The sequence below is a fragment of the Salmo salar genome, unplaced genomic scaffold (assembly GCF_965601325.2).
Source record: "Salmo salar unplaced genomic scaffold, fSalSal1 ptg000898l, whole genome shotgun sequence".
Classification (NCBI taxonomy): domain Eukaryota; kingdom Metazoa; phylum Chordata; class Actinopteri; order Salmoniformes; family Salmonidae; genus Salmo; species Salmo salar.
Window position 1 is genome coordinate 58472 of NW_027675543.1, and position 15556 is coordinate 74027.

The window sequence follows — 15556 nt, forward strand, 5'->3', positions numbered from 1 at the left end:
TAACATATGATCATTCAACAAGTCTCAAGTTACCTTAACTTCTCCTTTTGATACCTAGAAACATCTACATTAAATTAATTAGTGAAAAGTGAGTTAACATTCTAATGTGAATGATGATGATTTCTAATATTGTATCTGGTTTCATCCATCAGATGTCTGTGATCTCACACTGGACCCAAACACAGTAAACAGACGCCTCTCTCTGTCTGAGGAGAACAGAAAGGTGACCTGTAGGAGAGAGAAGCAGCCGTATCCTGATCACCCAGAGAGATTTGTGGGATGTAGACAGGTGCTGTGTAGAGAGGGTCTGACTGGGCGCTGTTACTGGGAGGTAGAGTGGAGTGGGATAATGGGGGCTGGTATAGGAGTGACATATAAAGGAATCAGCAGGAGAGGATGGGGTGATGACTGTTGTCTTGGATGTAATGACAAGTCCTGGAGTCTGTTCTGCTCTGACAACAGTTACATTGCCAGGCATAATAATCATCCCACTACCATAGACGTCCCCTCCTCCAGCTGGTATAATAATAACTCCACTACCATAGACGTCCCCTCCTCCAGCTGGTATAATAATAACTCCACTACCATAGACGTCCCCTCCTCCAGCTGGTATAATAATAACTCCACTACCATAGACGTCCCCTCCTCCAGCTGGTATAATAATAACTCCACTACCATAGACGTCCCCTCCTCCAGCTGGTATAATAATAACTCCACTACCATAGACGTCCCCTCCTCCAGCTGGTATAATAATAACTCCACTACCATAGACGTCCCCTCCTCCAGCTGGTATAATAATAACTCCACTACCATAGACGTCCCCTCCTCCAGCTGGTATAATAATAACTCCACTACCATAGACGTCCCCTCCTCCAGCTGGTATAATAATAACTCCACTACCATAGACGTCCCCTCCTCCAGCTGGTATAATAATAACTCCACTACCATAGACGTCCCCTCCTCCAGCTGGTATAATAATAACTCCACTACCATAGACGTCCCCTCCTCCAGCTGGTATAATAATAACTCCACTACCATAGACGTCCCCTCCTCCAGCTGGTATAATAATAACTCCACTACCATAGACGTCCCCTCCTCCAGCTGGTATAATAATAACTCCACTACCATAGACGTCCCCTCCTCCAGCTGGTATAATAATAACTCCACTACCATAGACGTCCCCTCCTCCAGCTGGTATAATAATAACTCCACTACCATAGACGTCCCCTCCTCCAGCTGGTATAATAATAACTCCACTACCATAGACGTCCCCTCCTCCAGCTGGTATAATAATAACTCCACTACCATAGACGTCCCCTCCTCCAGCTGGTATAATAATAACTCCACTACCATAGACGTCCCCTCCTCCAGCTGGTATAATAATAACTCCACTACCATAGACGTCCCCTCCTCCAGCTGGTATAATAATAACTCCACTACCATAGACGTCCCCTCCTCCAGCTGGTATAATAATAACTCCACTACCATAGACGTCCCCTCCTCCAGCTGGTATAATAATAACTCCACTACCATAGACGTCCCCTCCTCCAGCTGGTATAATAATAACTCCACTACCATAGACGTCCCCTCCTCCAGCTGGTATAATAATAACTCCACTACCATAGACGTCCCCTCCTCCAGCTGGTATAATAATAACTCCACTACCATAGACGTCCCCTCCTCCAGCTGGTATAATAATAACTCCACTACCATAGACGTCCCCTCCTCCAGCTGGTATAATAATAACTCCACTACCATAGACGTCCCCTCCTCCAGCTGGTATAATGATAACTCCACTACCATAGACGTCCCCTCCTCCAGCTCCCACAGAGTAGGAGTGTATCTGGACTGGTCAGCCGGCACTCTGTCCTTCTATAGAGCCTCCTCTGACACACTGACCCACCTGATCACATTCACCTCCACATTCACTGAGCCCCTCTATCCAGGGTTTAGGGTTCATTATGACTCCTCAGTGTCCCTGAAATAATAACTGGACACACACACACACACACACACACTGGACACAAACTGAACACACACACACACTCTGGACACACACACACACACTGGACACACACACACTGGACACAAACTGAACACACACACACACTCTGGACACACACACACACACTGGACACACACACACTGGACACACACACACACACACTGGACACACACACACACACTGGACACACACACACTGGACACATACACACACACACACACTCACACACACACACACACTCTCAACACACACACACTGAACACAAACTGAACACACACACACACTCTGGACACACACACACACACACACACACACACACTGGACACTAGACACAGACACACACACACACACACACACACACACACACACACTCACTGAACACACACACACACTCAACACACACACACTGAACACACACACACTGGGCACACACACACACACACACACACACACTGGGCACACACACACACTGAACACACACACACACACTGAACACACACACACACACACACTGAACACACACACACACTGAACACACACACACACACTGAACACACACACACACACTGAACACACACTGAACACACACACACACTGAACACACACACACACACACTGAACACACACACACACACACTGAACACACACACACACACACTGAACACACACACACACACTGAACACACACACACTGAACACACACACACACACTGAACACACACACACACACTGAACACACACACACACACACTGGACACACACACACACACACACAAACACACACTGAACACACACTGAACACACACACACACTCAACACACACACACTGAACACACACACACTGGGCACACACACACACACACTGGACACAAACACTGGATACACACAGACACACACACACTGGACACACACACACACACACACACACACACACACTGGACTCACACACACACACACTGGACACACACTGGACACACACACACACACACACACACACACTGGACTCACACACACACACACTGGACTCACACACACACACACTGGACACACACACTGGACACACTGGACACACACACTGGACACACACACACACACACTGGACACACACACACACACACTGGACACACACACACACACTGGACACACACTGGACACACACTGGACACACACTGGACACACACACACACACACACTGGACACACACACACACACACACTGGACACACACACACACACACACTGGACACACACACACACACACACTGGACACACACACACACACACACTGGACACACACACACACACACACTGGACACACACACACACACTGGACACACACACACACACACTGGACACACACACACACACACACACTGGACACACACACTGGACACACACAGGACACACACACACACTGGACACACACACACACACACACACACACTGGACAAACACACACACACACACACACTGGACAAACACACACACACACACACACACACTGGACAAACACACACACACACACACACACTGGACAAACACACACACACACACACACACACACACACTCACTGGACAAACACACACACACACACACACACACACACTCACTGGACAAACACACACACACACACACACACACTCACTGGACACACACACACACACACACACACACTGGACACACACACTGGACACACACACACACACACACTGGACAAACACACACACACACACACACTGGACAAACACACACACACACACACACACTGGACAAACACACACACACACACACACTGGACAAACACACACACACACACACACTGGACAAACACACACACACACACACTGGACAAACACACACACACACACTCACTGGACAAACACACACACACACACACACACACACACACACACACACACACACACACTGGACTCACACACACACACACACACACACACACTGGACACACACACACACACACTGGACTCACACACACTGGACACACACACACACACACACACTGGACACACACACACACACACACACACACACACACACACACACACACACACAAACAGGACACATACACACTCTCACACACACACATGCGCATCTTCCTATAATTGTGAGGACCTTGACCCATGACCTCTTACAATAACACCGTTAGTCTTTCCACAAGACTCCCATGAAGTTATAGTGTGACGTTATGAGTCGACGTTAAAGTAACATTCTCACAACATACTGCACTTGTTTTATCCTGTTTTAGATGTATCCTCTGTTTAAACATTTAAACTCTTACAATAACACTGTTAAAATACCAATGTGATCATTTCTTGTCTTTTATGTTGGAAAAACAAATTGTACAATTATATGTGGACATACGCTCCATAGTTGTACAAGTATACATGGATATATTGTACTTTTCATAATAAAACAAAACAGCATGTTAATTGTGAGAACAGTTTAGTTATTGATTTTACATCGTCTCTGTCAGGTTGACGTTAACCTGCGACTGGTTACATGAAACAAATATGAACTGAAATACAAAACAATTAACTATGTACAACAGAGTGTTGTGATGCAGGGTTACTATAGCAACAGAGTGTTGTGATGCAGGGTCACTATAGCAACAGAGTGTTGTGATGCAGGGTCACTATAGTAACAGAGTGTTGTGATGCAGGGTTACTATAACAACAGAGTGTTGTGATGCAGGGTTACTATAACAACAGAGTGTTGTGATGCAGGGTCACTATAGCAACAGAGTGTTGTGATGCAGGGTCACTATAGCAACAGAGTGTTGTGATGCAGGGTCACTATAGCAACAGAGTGTTGTGATGCAGGGTCACTATAGCAACAGAGTGTTGTGATGCAGGGTTACTATAGCAACAGAGTGTTGTGATGCAGGGTTACTATAGCAACAGGGTGTTGTGATGCAGGGTTACTATAGCAACAGGGTGTTGTGATGCAGGGTTACTATAGCAACAGAGTGTTGTGATGCAGGGTCACTATAGCAACAGGGTGTTGTGATGCAGGGTTACTATAGCAACAGGGTGTTGTGATGCAGGGTTACTATAGTAACAGAGTGTTGTGATGCAGGGTTACTATAGCAACAGAGTGTTGTGATGCAGGGTTACTATAGCAACAGAGTGTTGTGATGCAGGGTTACTATAGCAACAGAGTGTTGTGATGCAGGGTTACTATAGCAACAGGGTGTTGTGATGCAGGGTTACTATAGCAACAGGGTGTTGTGATGCAGGGTTACTATAGCAACAGTGTTGTGATGCAGGGTTACTATCTCTGCTCTCTCTGCTCTCTCTCTACTCTCTGCTCTCTGCTCCCTGCTCTCTCTCTGCTCTCTCTCAGCCTGCTCCCTGCTCTCTCTCTGCTCTCTCTGCACTCTCTGCTCTCTGCTTTTCCTGCTCTCTATGCTCTCTGTTCTCTCTGCTCTCTCGTCTCTCTCTCTTCTCTCTGCTCTCTCTCTCTCTCTTTTCTCTGCTGCTCTCTCTCTTTTCTCTGCTCTCTCTGCTCTCTCTCTGCTCTCTCTCTGCTCTTTCTGCTCTCTCTCTCTGCTCTCTCTCTGCTCTCTCTCAGCCTGCTCCCTGCTCTCTCTCTGCTCTTTCTGCTCTCTCTCTCTGCTCTGCTGCTCTCTCTCTGCTCTCTCTCTCTCTGCTCTGCTGCTCTCTCTCTTTTCTCTGCTCTCTCTCTCTCTGCTCTCTCTCTCTGCTCTCTGCTCTCTCTCTGCTCTCTAAGCCTGCTCTCTGCTCTCTCAGCGTGCTCTCTGCTCTCTCTCTCTTCTCTCTCTCTGCTCTCTGCTCTGCTGCTCTTTCTCTGCTCTCTCTGCTCTCTGCTCTGCTGCTCTTTCTCTGCTCTCTCTCTCTCTGCTCTGCTGCTCTTTCTCTTTTCTCTGCCCTCCCTGCTCTCTCTCTGCTCTTTCTGCTCTCTCGCTCTGCTCTCTCTGCTCTCTCTCTCTGTTTTCTGCTCTCTCTCTGCTCTCTCAGCCTGCTCCCTCTCTCTGCGCTCTCTCTCCCTCTGCTCTCTCTGTTCTCTGCGCTCTCTCTCGCTCTGCTCTCTCTGCTCTCTGCTCTCCCTCTGCTCTCGCTCTGCTCTCTCTGCTCTCTCTCTCTCTGCTCTCTGCTCTGCTGCTCTTTCTCTGCTCTCTCTGCTCTCTGCTCTGCTGCTCTTTCTCTGCTCTCTCTCTCTCTGCTCTGCTGCTCTTTCTCTTTTCTCTGCCCTCCCTGCTCTCTCTCTGCTCTTTCTGCTCTCTCGCTCTGCTCTCTCTGCTCTCTCTCTCTGTTTTCGGCTCTCTCTCTCTGCTCTCTCAGCCTGCTCCCTCTCTCTGCGCTCTCTCTCCCTCTGCTCTCTCTGTTCTCTGCGCTCTCTCTCGCTCTGCTCTCTCTGCTCTCCCTCTGCTCTCGCTCTGCTCTCTCTGCTCTCTCTCTCTCTCTGCTCTCTCTCTCACTGCTCTCTCCCTCTGCTCTCTCTCTCTGCTTTCCCTGCACTCTCTCTCTCTGCTCTTTGCTCTCTCTGCTCTCTCAGCCTGCTCTCTGTTCTCTGCTCTCTCTGTTCTCTGCTCTCTCAGCCTGCTCCCTCTCTCTTCTCTCTCTTCTCTCTCTGCTCTCTCTCTCTCTGCTCTCTCTCTCTGCTCTCTCTGCTCTCTCTCTGTTCTCTGCTCTCTCTCTTTCTGCTCTCTCCCTCTCTGCTTTCGTGTCTTTGGTTATGCCAGATTAAGTGATATGACATGCTATCCTATAAAATCCTTTCTCTGTAATTAATATCACCTGATTAGCTAATCATGTAAATGTAATTAACTAGAAAGTCGGGACACCACGGAAGAGTGTTTATAGAGCCATTATCTTCCGAATAAACTCTTAACCTGATGGGGATAGGGGGAAGTATTTGCACGGCCGGATAAAAAACATACCCGATTTAATCTGGTTACTACTCCTGCCCAGTAACTAGAATATGCATATAATTAGATTTGGATAGAAAACACTCTAAAGTTTCTAAAACTGTTTTAATGGTGTCTGTGAGTATAACAAAACTCATATGGCAGTCAAAACCCTGAGACAAATCCTAACAGGAAGTGGAAATCTGATGTGTGGAATCACTTTCAAGCCTTTGCCATTGAAACTCACAGGGACTTATTAATCATTTAGCACTTCCTAAGGCTTCCACTAGATGTCAACAGTCTTTACAAAGTGGTTTGAGTCTTCTATGGTAGAAACTGACCCAAAGAGAGGCTTGGGAAGTTGGTCACAGGGGGAGGTTCATTACTACTATGACGCGGGCGCCCATGGGAACCCTTTTGTTCCGAAACGTTTAGTAAGACAATGCAATCGTCCGCCTTGAATATTATTGAAGCTCTGGTTGAAAAAGGCCCTAAAGATTTATGTTATACAACGTTTGACATGTTTGAACGAACGTAAATATATATTTTTTGCACATTCGTGACGACATGTCCCGCGCGCTTCAGTACATTATGAGTAGCCTTTGGAACGCGCTAACAAGAAGGAACTATTGGGACATAAATTATTAACTTTTTCGAACAAAACTACATTTGTTGTGGACCTGGGATTCCTGGAAGTGCCTTCTGATGAAGATAATCAAAAGGTAAGGGAATATTTACAATAGTATATTTGATTTTAGATGGTTCCAACATGGCGCTAACCTGTATCGCCTAGCCTATTTTTCTGAGCATATCACGTCGTTTATTGCAAAGTGTGATTTCCCAGTAAAGTTATTTTTAAATCTGGCAATGCGGTGCCAAATGGCCAAGAGGAGAAGACTGAGGGACACATGATGGAGGCAATGTCTGAAACCTATCGTCTTCACTCCTTTGAGTACCGGACTCCGGTTGCTTGGATGGATAGTCATGCTGTAGAGCGTGACCATTCTGGACTTCCTCCAGATGGTACCTAAGGGTGGTATTCTGCTGCATGGCAGAGTCCACTTGAGTACTTAGAGTACTGATTTTGGACACGTGAGTGTCGCACTTGCTCCTTTCGGCTATAAAAAATGATACAGCTGTCTTTCATAAGATCAAACTGAACTAACTGCTATCTTGAAATGTTGAAAAAGTGTTTTTAAATAGCTCAGTCTTATCACTCAATATGAGTCAAAATCTGTCACTTCCAGGAGTGCTCATTTTGTCAAAAATGAAAAAAATAACCCAACTCAAACATCTGCTACCTTGAAATGTCCAAAAAATGTATTTAAATGGGCCTACCAGACATCTTCTGGAGAGAAGAAGGCTCGATCTTCTCTCAAGAACGACAATCTTCATACCATAAGATAGTTCTTCTTGAGAGAAGATAATGAGACGGTCAGGTAGAGAAGACCAGACAAATGGTCCACCCACACAGACCTTGTGGTGAAGAAATCAGAACAGCACCTCTTCAACCTCCGGAGGCTGAAACCACAGTGTCGCAACCACAGGGCTCTCCAGAGGGTGGTGCGTTCTGCCCAACATATCACCGGGGGCAAAGTGCCTGCCCTCCAGGACATCTACAGCACCTGGTGTCACAGGAAGGTCAAGAAGATCATCAAGGACCTCAGCCACCCAGAGGACCTCAGCCACCCAGAGGACCTCAGCCACCCAGAGGACCTCAGCCGCCCAGAGGACCTCAGCCGCCCAGAGGACCTCAGCCACCCAGAGGACCTCAGCCACCCAGAGGACCTCAGCCACCCAGAGGACCTCAGCCACCCAGAGGACCTCAGCCACCCAGAGGAACTCAGCCACCCAGAGGACCTCAGCCGCTGGTCACTTTAATAATGTTTACTGTTTTACCCACTTCATATGTATATACTGTATTCTAGTCCTGGTTCATCCTATATAACTACTGCTGTCCACTTCATATGTATATACTGTATTCTAGTCCTGGTTCATCCTATATAACTACTGCTGGCCACTTCATATGTATATACTGTATTCTAGTCAAGGACTATCCTATTTAATTATTGCTGTCCACATACTGTTCTTCAGATATACTACATATTTGATCCATATTACCTATACATCCCTTTACATTTATATATACACTACCGGTCAAAAGTTTTAGAACAATTAAGGCTTTTTCTTTATTTGTACTATTTTCAACATTGTAGAATAATAGTGAAGACATCAAGACTATGAAATATCAGATATGGAATCATGTAGTAACCAAAAAAAGTGTTATATTTATATATTTTATATTTGAGATTCTTCAAAGTAGCCACCCTTTGCCTTGATGACAGCTTTGCACAATCTTGGCATTCTCTCAACCAGCTTCATGAGATAGTCACCTGGAATGCATTTCAATTAACAGGTGTGCCTTGTTAAAGTTAATTTGTGGAATTTCTTTCCTTCTAAATGCATTTGAGCCAATCAGTTGTGTTGTGACAAGGTAGGGTTGGTATACAGAAGATAGCTCTATTTGGTAAAAGACCAAGTCCTTATTATGGCAAGAACAGCTCAAATAAGCAAAGAGAAACGACATGAATGTAAAAATTAAGAAAAACCCTTGAATGAGTAAGTGTGTCCCAACATTTGACTGGTACTGTATATACACTGCTCAAAAAAATAAAGGGAACACTAAAATAACACATCCTAGATCTGAATGAATGAAATAATCTTATTAAATACTTTTTTCTTTACATAGATGAATGTGCTGACAACAAAATCACACAAAAATAATCAATGGAAATCCAATTTATCAACCCATGGAGGTCTGGATTTGGAGTCACACTCAAAATTAAAGTGGAAAACCACACTACAGGCTGATCCAACTTTGATATAATGTCCTTAAAACAAGTCAAAATGAGGCTCAGTAGTGTGTGTGGCCTCCACGTGCCTGTATGACCTCCCTACAACGCCTGGGCATGCTCCTGATGAGGTGGCGGATGGTCTCCTGAGGGATCTCCACCCAGACCTGGACTAAAGCATCCGCCAACTCCTGGACAGTCTGTGGTGCAACGTGGCGTTGGTGGATGGAGCGAGACATGATGTCCCAGATGTGCTCAATTGGATTCAGGTCTGGGGAACGGGCGAGCCAGTCCATAGCATCAATGCCTTCCTCTTGCAGGAACTGCTGACACACTCCAGCCACATGAGGTCTAGCATTGTCTTGCATTAGGAGGAACCCAGGGCCAACCGCACCAGCATATGGTCTCACAAGGGGTCTGAGGATCTCATCTCGGTACCTAATGGCAGTCAGGCTATCTCTGGCGAGCACATGGAGGGCTGTGCAGCCCCCCAAAGAAATGCCATCCCACACCATGACTGACCCACCGCCAAACCGGTCATGCTGGAGGATGTTGCAGGCAGCAGAACGTTCTCCACGGCGTCTCCAGACTGTCATGTCTGTCACATGTGCTCAGTGTGAACCTGCTTTCATCTGTGAAGAGCACAGGGTGCCAGTGGCGAATTTGCCAATCTTGGTGTTCTCTGGCAAATGCCAAACGTCCTGCACGGTGTTGGGCTGTAAGCACAACCCCCACCTGTGGACGTCGGGCCCTCATACCACCCTCATGGAGTCTGTTTCTGACCGTTTGAGCAGACACATGCACATTTGTGGCCTGCTGGAGGTCATTTTGCAGGGCTCTGGCAGTGCTCCTCCTGCTCCTCCTTGCACAAAGGCGGAGGTAGCGGTCCTGCTGCTGGGTTGTTGCCCTCCTACGGCCTCCTCCATGTCTCGTGATGTACTGGCCTGTCTCCTGGTAGCGCCTCCATGCTCTGGACACTACGCTGACAGACACAGCAAACCTTCTTGCCACAGCTCGCATTGATGTGCCATCCTGGATGAGCTGCACTACCTGAGCCACTTGTGTGGGTTGTAGACTCCGTCTCATGCTACCACTAGAGTGAAAGCACCGGCAGCATTCAAAAGTGACCAAAACATCAGCCAGGAAGCATAGGAACTGAGAAGTGGTCTGTGGTCCCCACCTGCAGAACCACTCCTTTATTGGGGGTGTCTTGCTAATTGCCTATAATTTCCACCTGTTGTCTATTCCATTTGCACAACAGCATGTGAAAGAAATGTATTGTCAATCAGTGTTGCTTCCTAAGTGAACAGTTTGATTTCACAGAAGTGTGATTGACTTGGAGTTACATTGTGTTGTTTAAGTGTTCCCTTTATTTTTTTGAGCAGTGTATATTAATTTAACCTTTATTTAACTAGGCAAGTCAGTTAAGAACAAATTCTTATTCACAATGACAGCCTACCCGGCCAAACCCGGACGACACCGGGCCAATTGTGCGCCGCTCTATGGGACTTTCAATCACGGCCGGATGTGATACAGCCTGGATTCAAACCAGGGACTGTAGTGACACCTCTTGCACTGAGATGCAGTGCCTTAGACCGCTGTGCCACTCGGGAGCCCCAGCCTCCTGTACATGTACATATTTACCTCAACTACCACGTATCCCTGCACATTGATATGGTATTGGTACTCCTTGTATATAGCTTCATGCTTGTGTGTTTTATTTCTCGCTTTTTTTTATCATTTTATCTAAAACTCTACATCTTTGGGAAAGAGTTTGTAAGTAAGCATTTCACTGTTGTATTTGGCGCATGTAACAAATAACATTTGATTTGACACACACACACACACACACACACACACACACACACACACACACACACACACACACACACACACACACACACACACACACACGTGAAATGCTAAATGTAATGTAATGGCTGCTGGCAGATGGGTGTTTTTATCTGTACACGTACCTGTACATCATGTCCTGTCCTGTAGTGTGATACCCAACACAACACACAGGTTCCAGTCTGGAATCACAAGCACTAAGGACAATCAGTGGTTGTGACAGTGTGACATAGAGCCACAATGACGTTACCAGTCTTATGTAACATCAGGCACTAAGAGCATGACAGTTCAGAGACATCAACAGCATTACAGTGCCAGGCAATCCATCCCTCTGTCCTTGCATCAGTCATTGCGTTATGCCAGCCCGCCCACTTGTTTCAGAAACATGAATGAATGATACCGATGAGACCATCTGAGAGACAATCTGCTAACTCGTTAGCCCTGACACAGTTCCTATTAACAATGGCTGTTGTATATGCTTTAATTACACTGATGAGGTACATGATACTGTTCAGCCAGTATCAATCCCTAGATCTACAGCAATATAAGTACACGACAACATACTGTACGTTGTACGCTCACCTCTTTGCTACAAAGCACTGCAGCTTTTTTTCTGTTTGTCAATGAAAGCCTCTCATTTTACATTTAATCGATACTATAGCAAAATAATTTTGCACGGACAAAAAGGAGGATGGCTATGAACAAACTACTCCACTCCAACGAGTGGCCATAAGAATGAGATCGCACACTGATGCATGTCAGAAGGTGCTTTCAACTGGGATGTGGTAGTAGCCCTGTCCTGCAGTCAAATTATCTAGTGGCCTCACGGGTGGAGTGATATTCTTATTTTTCATAATTTAATCATTTATAAACATTATTCGATTTTTTTGAATGCAGAAAATTCGGTGTTTCTATGTCTAACAGTTTTGTTATATTCAGTATTCTATGACGTATATAAAGTGTAATATTGGGATGCAAACTCAGAATTGAATACATCAGATAATGACCAGATCTCCCAGTGGAAGAAAGTCTATAATATATGAATGTTAATGAATGATATATATGTTATACATATTAATGAATATGTATATGAAATACTACAATTTCTTTCCCCAACACCAGCAAATTCTTTAGTTGCAAGGCTGCACTTTTCCTAATGTTGTTGAGAGACAAGAAGCATGGCAAAGGGACAGACTAATAGTTTACTCAACTTTACACTACTAGGCTACCTGTTCTCTCTCCCTCTGTCAACAGCCAAGTGGAATTCACATGATTTCACAAAGCTGGAACTCAGTCAGCTGTATAAGGAAATAAGCAAACAGGAAACCACTCACCCAGAGGTGGAGCTCCTAGTGGCCGGAGACTTTAATGCAGGGAAACTTAAATCAGTTCTACCAAATTTATATCAACATGTTAAATGTGCATCCAGAGGGAAAAAAATTCTAGATCACCTTTACTCCACAGACAGAGACGCATACAAAGCTCTCCCTCGCCCTCCATTTGGTAAATCCGGCCACAACTCTGTCCTCCTGATGCCTGCTTATAAGCAAAAATGAAAGCAGGAAGCAGCAGTGACTCGGTCAATAAAAAAGTGGTCAGATGAAGCAGATGCTAAACTACAGGACTGTTTTGCTATCACAGACTGGAAAATGTTCCGGGATTCTTCCGATGGCATTGAGGAGTACACCACATCAGTCACTGGCTTTATCAATAAGTGCATCAAGGACGTCGTCCCCACAGTAACTGTATGTACATACCCCAACCAGAAGCCATGGATTACAGGCAACATTCGCACTGAGCTAAAGGGTAGAGCTGCCGCTTTCAAGGTGCGGGACTCTAACCCGGAAGCTCATAAGAAATCCTGCTATGCCCTGTGACAAACCATCAAGCAGGCAAAGTGTCAATACAGGGCTAAGATTGAATCATATTACACTGGCTCCGATGCTCGTCTTATGTGGCAGGGCTTGCAAACTATTACAGACTACAAAGGGAAGCACAGCCGCGAGCTGCCCAGTGACACGAGCCTACCAGACGAGCTAAATCACTTCTATGCTCACTTCGAGGCAAGCAACACTGAGGCATGCATGAGAGCATCAGCTGTTCCGGACGACTGTGTGATCATGCTCTCCGTTGCCGACGTGAGTAAGACCTTTAAACAGGTCAACATACACAAGGCTAGCCTCCCGGGTGGCGCAGTGGTCTAAGGTGCTAGCTGTGCCACCAGAGATTCGAGGTTTGAGCCTAGGCTCTGTCGCAGCCGGCAGCGACCGGGAGGCCCATGGGGCAGTGCACAATTGGCCCAGCATCGTCCGGGTTAGGGAGGGTTTGGCCGGCAGGGATATCCTTGTCTCATCGCGCACTAGCGACTCCTGTGGCGGGCCGGGCGCAGTGCACACTGACCAGGTCACCAGGTGTACGGTGTTTCCTCCGACACATTGGTGCTGCTGGCTTCCGGGTTGGATGGGCATTGTGTCAAGAAGCAGCGCGGCTAGGTTGGGTTGTGTTTCAGAGGACGCATGGCTCTCGACCTTCGCCTCTCCAGAGTCCGTATGGGAGTTGCAGCAATAGGACAAGACTGTCACTACTACCAATTGGATACCATGAAATTGGGGAGAAAAAAAGGGGTAAAAAATAATAAAAAATAACATACACAAGGCTGCGGGGCCAGATGGATTACCAGGATGTGTGCTCCTGGCATGTGCTGACCAACTGGCAGGTGTCTTCACTGACATTTTCAACATGTCCCTGATTGAGTCTGTAATACCAACATGTTTCAAGCAGACCACCATAGTCCCTGTGCCCAAGAACACTAAGGTAACCTGCCTAAATGACTACCGACCCGTAGCAACAGTTAGTGGAAGGCTGGTAATGGCTCACATCAACACCATTATCCCAGAAACCCTAGACCCACTCCAATTTGCATATCGCCCTAACAGATCCACAGATGATGCAATCTCTATTGCACTCCACACTGCCCTTTCCCACCTGGACAAAAGGAACACTTATGTGAGAATGCTGTTCATTGACTACAGCTCAGCGTTCAACACCATAGTACCCTCAAAGCTCATCACTAAGCTAAGGATCCTGGGACTAAACACCTCCCTCTGCAACTGGATCCTGGACTTCCTGACGGGCCAGGCGGTGAGGGTAGGTAGCAACACATCTGCCACGCTGGTCCTCAACACTGGAGCTCCCCAGGGGTGTGTGCTCAGTCCCCTCCTGTACTCCTTGTTCACCCATGACTGCATGGCCAGGCACGACTCCAACCTAATCATTAAGTTTGCAGTCGACACAACAGTGGTAGGCCTGATCACCGACAACGACGAGACAGCCTATAGGGAGGAGGTCAGAGACCTGGCCAGGTGGTGCCAGAATAACAACCTATCCCTCAACGTAACCAAGACTAAGGAGATGATTGTGGACCACAGGAAAAGGAGGACCGAGCACGCCCCCATTCTCATCAACGGGGCTGTAGTGGAGCAGGTTGAGAGCTTCAAGTTCCTTGGTGTCCACATCAACAACAAACTAGAATGATCCAAACACACCATGACAGTCGTGAAGAGGGCACGACAAAGCCTATTCCCCCTCAGGAAACTAAAAAGATTTGATATGGGTCCTGAGATTCTCAAAAGGTTCTACAGCTGCAACATCGAGAGCATCCTGACTGGTTGCATCATTGCCTGGTATGGCAACTACTCGGCCTCTGACCGCAAGGCACTACAGAGGGTAGTGCGTACGGCCCAGTACATCACTGGGGCTAATCTGCCTGCCATCCAGACCTTTACACCAGGCGGTGCCAGAGAAAGGCCCTAAAAATTGTCAAAGACCCCAGCAACCCCAGTCATAGACTGTTCTCTCTACTACCGCATGGCAAGCGGTACCGGAGTGCCAAGTCTAGGACAAAAAGGCTTCTCAACAGTTTTTACCCCCATAAGACTCCTGAACAGGTAATGGTTACCC